This window comes from Chrysochloris asiatica, unplaced genomic scaffold, assembly GCF_000296735.1.
Source record: "Chrysochloris asiatica unplaced genomic scaffold, ChrAsi1.0 scaffold00061, whole genome shotgun sequence".
Taxonomy (NCBI): Eukaryota; Metazoa; Chordata; class Mammalia; order Afrosoricida; family Chrysochloridae; genus Chrysochloris; species Chrysochloris asiatica.
The window spans coordinates 12,870,371-12,877,672 of record NW_006408579.1 but is presented as its reverse complement, the minus strand read 5'-3'; the positions used below and the strand labels follow the sequence as shown (position 1 = coordinate 12,877,672).

At 38.4% G+C, this 7,302-nt stretch overlaps 1 protein-coding gene and 1 pseudogene across 1 annotated transcript in view; one reads left to right on the top strand and one right to left on the bottom strand.

Annotated features, from left to right (window-relative positions):
• Positions 1-7,302, top strand: part of SIDT1 (SID1 transmembrane family, member 1) — a 229,363-nt gene that overhangs the window by 74,899 nt on the left and 147,162 nt on the right. The window lies entirely within an intron of this gene.
• LOC102822323 overlaps positions 1-7,302 on the bottom strand; it is a 13,099-nt pseudogene that overhangs the window by 4,582 nt on the left and 1,215 nt on the right.

Genomic DNA, 7,302 nt, shown 5'->3' with positions numbered 1-7,302 from the left:
AAGTCCTGGTGTGGCGCTGTGGGCTGTGTCAGACTGCAAATGCATCAGACTGAAAAGCCGTTTGAACTGCAAGGTTGGTGGTTCAAGCTCACCAGCTGCTCCTTGGAAACCCTATGTAGGATATCGCTATGGGTCAGAATCGACTCGATGGCACTTAACAACAACAATGACACTTAACAACAACAATAACAACATTGCAGTTTCTGTGTGGCCTTGACCTATTGCTGTCACCTGATTAAAGTGTATTTAAACTGTAGGGCCAATACAAATTTTCTGCAAGTTTTCATTAGACTTTTGGAGAACTGAACTCTGTGAAACTGAAATCTTAAGCTCACACTCTGTACAAGTGCTAATGCATGCTCTGCATACAGGCTGAAACTGTAAATCTATTCCCACTTAACTATTTTCGGTTTTCACCTCTTACATTGTGACTTGGCATTAGCAACCAGACATTTAGAGCATATCAAAAGGCACACACAGTTACTAAGACTTTTTTTTTTTTGCCAGGAGGTAAGTAAGGAGTTAGGGTTAGAGTTCGGACTATGGTTAGGTCTTGGATTTCGTGTACTGTTAGAGTTAGGAGTAGGGTTATTGATTTTTCTTCCTCTTTTAAAAATCTACTTGCTTTTGTCTTCATTTGGAAATTCTGTAATTATACTATTCCCTCTTTTTTGCTTTTGTGTTGTTGTTGCAAATTGATAATTCTGGTTCCTTGTTTTCAGTAGATTTGTTTTACTTAGGATATTTCTATATCTGGGTTGATTTATGGGTGATAATCATGTATGTTAATCTCAGGTTATTGTCTGTTGTTGTTGGTTCATTCTCCCTTTAGTATGTTTTGTAAGATTGGCCTGGTTTTTGCACATTCTTTTAATTTCTGTTTACCCAGAAGTGTCCGTAACTTCATCATCATATTTGAAGGACCATTTTGCTGAATATATGATTCTTGGTTAGCAATTTTTTTCTTATAGTTTTGTATATGTTATCCCATTGTCTTCTTGCCTGCATGGTTTCTGCTCAGAAATCAGAGCTTAGTCTTATTAGTTCTCCTTTGTAGGTAACTTTTCATTTTCCCTGAGCTGCTCTCAGAAATCTTTCCCTGTCTCTGGCTTTGAAGAGTTTGAGTATGCTATGTCTTGTGAGTTTGACTGTGATTATTTTCCTTTGGGCTCTATCCTGTTTGGAGTTCACTCAGCTTCTTGAATGCATATCTTAACGTTCATGATGTTAGGGAAGTTTTCCTCCAACAATTATTTGACAATTTTCTCTGTGGGGTTTTTTTTTTTGTGTATGTGTGTATCTTCCTGTTCTCAAATCCCAATCATATATACATTATTCCTCTTAATGGTGTCCCATGTAATTTTTAGTCTTTCTTTGGATTTTTTTTGTTCTTTTTTCTCATTGTTCCTGTAGCAAATGAATATTGAGAGATTTGTCTTCAAGCTCACCAATTTGGCCTTCCATTGATTAAATTCTAGTTCTCTGCTCTATTTCTGAAATCTTAGTATTAATTTGGATTTCTGTTTGCTGCTTTTGTCTGGTTTCTAAGTTTTCATTTATTTTGTTAGTTTGTTTTTGCAATGTTCTGAATTCTTCTACATTTTTTTCTGTATCCTCTCTGCATTCATTTACAGCTTTCTCTCAGTTTGTTGAAGATATCTAAATATCATTCTTTCAGATTCTTTATCAGGTAGTTCTGAAATCATTTATTATAGTTTCTGACTCTGTATTTTGGTTACTCATTTGAGCCACTCTTGTTTTTAGCCATGTAAGCTGAAATTGTCTGTTGTCTCTGAGACATTGTAGTATTGTATTTATATTTTTGATTGTATGTTGGTGTGTTCTTAGACTCTTACCACCTATCTCCCAGTGGGTGTGATAAAGACTAAACATGTATACACAGTCTCTGTTCAGTTCTCTGTACACTGTGTAATGTAGTTCAGGGCAGGTTTATCTAATGTTTGCTGCTAGTTATCATTGATCAAGTTTCAGGAATGCATAGTGGCTCTTGCCCAGTAGGTTGGAACTATAGGAGGCACAGATGTGGCTGGGCCATGTGACCACAACTGTTGTCTCCCAAAAACAGACAATAGTAGTAAAAGATATAATGAGGCAAAATTCACATTCCTACAGACACAGGGGTGGTATACTCAGTGCCAGACTCCAGGTAGAGCAGAGACTGTGCAGGAGGGGTGGTCACTGGGCAGGCAATGATGAGGACTGGCCATGCCCCCAGCCACCAGGAGGAAGCAGGAGCAAGGGGGAACCATATCTCCCTTGCTGCCAACCTCCAGCGAACAGCCTGTGCCTCCAAGCAACTGTGTTGATTGCCAGTGGCCTGCCAAAGCTCAGGATGGCCATGCTGCATCAGACTAGCAGACAGCCCACCTGCGTCTTCTCTCTCACTACTCCTACTCAGTTTCCTCTCTCCATCGGCATTCAATTTACCTCCCTGTCTTTTCCTCTGAAGCTCAGGGTTCTAGAATCAGCATCCCTGTCTGTTTCACTCCCTAATCCTTACTGCAGAGAGTCTGCTGAGTACATCTGCCTACTCTGTCATCTAGTCCTGGAAGTATGACTAGGACTTTTATGAAAATAAGATAAGCCTGAGAAGAGGTGGTAACTGAGATATGATTCTTTTCCTCACTGGCAAGTTCTTGCTCCATGTTATTCCAAACCAGCATTGCTGGTGGCCCAGAAATCCAGAGGAGGATGGCAATGGACAAGAGATTAGGATAAGATCTCGGCTCCAGGTATTATAGAAATGCTGAAAAATTAACTCAAAATTTCCAACATTCCCATTTCTGTTGTATGTTTTTGAGTGACAGACTTCAATATTTGAAAAAGTTCTTGAATTTTTTTCTTTTAGAATCATCATTTTAAAAATGGAATGAACTTTAGGGATCTAGTTCACCACTCTGTTTTTTACAGATGAGCAAACTAACATCCAGAGAAGTTAAGTGACCAGTCCAATTTCATACAGCTAGGAAAGGGGAAAATAAAAAACAGATGTTATTTCTACTTTTTATTTAAAACTGTTCTCCCAAATTTTATGTTTAGTTTATTAAGTTTCCTGTTGTTAAGTGCTGTCAAGTTGGTTCCAACTCGTAGCAACCCTGAATATGGTTTCCAAGGAGGGACTGGTATGTTTGAACCACCAACCTTGTGGTTAGCAGTTTCCTAGAGATATTATAACAACTACCTTAAACCGGGTGGCTTAAAACAATAGAAATGCTTGGGAGATCAGAAGTTTAAAATTAAGGTGTTGTCAGGCTTGGTTTCTTCTGAAGACTCCAAATTAGTCATGAGTATCATACCCACAATCCTTGTGATACTGTGGCTTCTAGATGCATTACTTCAACTTCTGCTTCCATCTTCACACTGCCTTCTCTGTGTTTCTGGTAGGATCTCGTCTCTATCCTTATCTTAATAGCTGCCAAGACCCTACCTCCAAATAAGGTTATATTTTGAGGTTTCTGGTGGACATGAATTTGGGGAGACACTATTCAACACACTATTTTCACCTACATATGTTTCTCAAGTCCATGAAGAATGTGTTGACTTAAACTCAGCTTAAAAACAAACCAAAAACCTTAAAGCATTAATTCCTGCTGTCTCTTTATCTCTCACCTCCCTTCTACATCCACATACTCACAGCTCTCCCCCATCTATTTCCTCAAACTCTGATCTCTGATGGCCCAGTGTTGCTAGAGTATGCAGGTGCAGGCTGACATCTGATTGCAGGGTAGGAGGGGCTTCTAAAGGATATTAAGGAATTGAGGCAATTGTCTAAATTATAATAACTGTATGGAGAATGAATTTAAATGAGATAATACTAGATGCAGAGAAATTAAGATAACAAATAATGAGATGAACAGAAGATTACAGGAGTAAAACAGACAAAACTTGTTGATTGCATATGAGGGAACTAAGAGAGTCAAGGAAACCAATCTAGCTTGAATGACATGTTAGATGATGGTTCCACTAAGAAAAAAATGAGAATTTTAAGGATGAAAGGAAGAGATGGTAACTTCACTTCTGAACATGTTGAATGTGAAGTGTAGGATGCTCAAGAGGGAGTTCCTAATTACACATGATGGAGTGAACTAGAAGCACCTCAGGAAGGCTGGTCCGTACAGTGCCTAAGGGAAGTGCCTTGAGATTACTGGTGATGCAGGCAGTACCCATTCCTTGAGATCTTGTGCAATAACGCTCTGTTCCATGTTCTCCACGGTTTCTGCCAACCTCTAATCTATTCTTTCACTATAGATTTGCCTACTCTAGGTATTTCATGGAGTCCTTGGCTAGTGCAAAAGATTACTATACTCAGCTAGGCCAGAGTGCTTAGGCTTCATCTTCAAGGTTGAGAGCCACTAGAGGAGAAGAGACAGCAAGCAAGGAGTCCAATGAAAAGTTATATGAATAGAGAATAGAAATTGATTAGAACTGGAACATATTATGACAGCAAAGCTGTTGTAAGAAAAAGAGTCAAGCAATATACAACAGATAATTCACACATTTAATAAATGTGTGTGACGGAATCAAGAATATAATCCTATGTGAGCTTTCACAGGCTTCATCCCTGATCTAACTAACCTTCAAAGTTAGGATTTTGAGTCTTTGTTGCATAAAGATAGTGGGTGGAGGTGGAAATTAGTTAAGTATATAAACAAGAATGATTATAAAAGTCAGAGAGTGGGTGAAAAGAACAAATTCTAAAGACGACAGGATAGATGGTAAGAAAATAGAGCCAGCATACACCACAGATGGGGTTTGGGGAAGGAGAGAGAGTTGGTGAGTGAGAACTCAGATCCCATGCTGTGAAAATAGGAGATTTTTTAAGGAAATGGGTAAATGAAGGGACTTTTAGATCATTTTGATATGTGTTGTACTACATAATTGCCCTTTGGTATTTTTGGGAAAGACTATGGTAAAGATTTCCATTACTTCTCTTTTTTTCTTGTTGTTGCTTAATATTATATTGTGCAAAAGTGTTAAAAAAAAAAAAAAAAAAAAGATGGAGGCAAATAGGCCCAACTGCATCCAGGTAACTTTTACATGAGAAAAATCAGCAGAACTTGGTAATCAAAGAAATGTGGAAAGTAATAGAAAGAAAAGAATTGAAGATAACCAGTACAATGATACCAGAAACCTGGTGAGGTTTTACTGGCAAAGAGACCTCCATTAGAGTCCAGGAAGTGATTGTACATTCCATTTTGGTTTTGTTTTATGAATGCAGTTTTTGCTGTTGTTACTGTTGTGTTCTGCTTCCCCTCCATTCAGGTTAAAAAGTGTCTACCCTCTACTTAGTGACTTAACCTTCCTTCTCCCCCAACCACTAGTAACCATCAAAGAATGTTTCTGTTTATGTGGAAACCTTTTCTTGACTTTTTATAATAGTGGTCCCATACAATATTTGCTCTTTTGTGGTTGATTATTTCATACAGCGTAATGTCCTATAGTTCCATCTATTTTGTTAGGTGTTTCACATTTTGATCATTTGGAGTTTGAGATACTTGAGACTAGTCAAGGATAGAAGCCCAGTAGGCCATCACTATGCTATGAGAGACTCTCAGGAGACAGCTCTGGACTGGACTTGGAGACTTGAGATTTGCTGACATTTTTGTGGGCTTTGTAGTAAACAAAAATTCTCTTTGTATGAGAATATATGTAACTAAGGAAAATGAGAAGACCAAGACCAGAACTGTGGGTGACAATCTCATTTAAGGGATGAGTTGAGAAACAGACAAAAGAGATTATCATAAAAGGACAAATACTTAGAATAGGCAAATTCTGAAAGACTGACAGTAGATTGTTCTTTTAAGTGCTGTTGAGTCAACTCTGACTCATAGTGACCCTATACAGGGTTTCTGAAGAGCAGTTATGAGCTTGAGCCACTGACCTTGTGGTTCAAACCAACCTTGCAGTCCAGTGTATTAACGTGAAGCACTACACAGTACTCTGACATTCGATTAGAGGATACCAGAAGCTGGGCAGAGGAGGGATTGAAGAGTTATAACTTAAGAGGTACAAATTTTCTGTTTGGAGTGATGACAAATTTTTTTAAAATAGAAAGTGATGATGTTTACACATTTTGTTGTTGTTGTTGTTAAGTGCCATTGAATTGATACCCATTCATAGCAACCCTCTTCATAACAGAACAAAATTCTGCCTGCTCTGTGCCAACCTCACAGTTGTTGCTACTCTTGAGTCCATGCTGCTACCATTGGGTCCATACATTGCTACTCTTGAGTCCATATCACTGGGTGTCTTATTATTTTTCAATGACCCTCCACTTGGCCAAACATAATGTCCTTTTTTGGTGCCCTCTGATAATATGTCCAAATTATGGGAGACAAAGTCTGGTCATCCTGATTTCCAAGGAGCATTCTGACTATACTTTACAGATTTGTTTGTTCTTTTGGCACTCCATGGTACTGTTAATATTCTCCTCCAACACCATAACTCAAATGCATCAATTCTTCAATGCTCTTCTTTATTCATTGTCCAGGTTTCACATGCATATGAGTATATTGAAAATGCCATGACCTAGGTCAGGCGCACCTTAGTCCTCAAACTGACATCTTTGCTCTTCAACAGTTTAAGAAGGTCTTGTGCAGCAGATTTGCCTAATGCAATATATCATTCGATTTCTTGACTTCTGCTTCCATGAGTATTGATGGTTAATAGGAGCAAAATGAAGTCTTCAACAGCTTTAATCTTTTCTTCATTTATCTTGATATTATTTATTGGTCTGGAAGTGAGTACAAACCATACTGAAGGCTGTGTCCTTTGATCTTCATCACTAAGTATGTTAAGTCCCCTTCCCTTTCAGCAGCAAGCTTGTATCATCTGCATTTCACAGGCTGTTAATGAGTCTTCCTCCAATTATGATGGAAATTTGTTCTTCTTATAATCCACCCTCTCTGATTATTTGCTCAGCATACAGATTGAATAAATATGGTGAAGAAATACAAATATCACTAGGAAAAAGGCCTGAACAGGGGTTGTGGAGTGGGACAGGCAGACTAAAAAGGAAACAGGCCGAAAATTAAATCCTGAGTTACGTCATAATGACCAACAGTGGCATCTTGAAATTTCTCAGGAAGAAGAGAGAAAGGGAAGCCAATCTCCTGATCACATCTACCTGGAGGCAATCAGAAAGCATAAAAAATACCAAAACACACACCCATCTAAGTATTAAGGCCACAGCTAGCTGCTGAATATGACCCAAGAACAGAAACAAATAACCATAATAGCACATGTCCAGAAACGAGATAAAGTAACTGAGGCAAATTATCT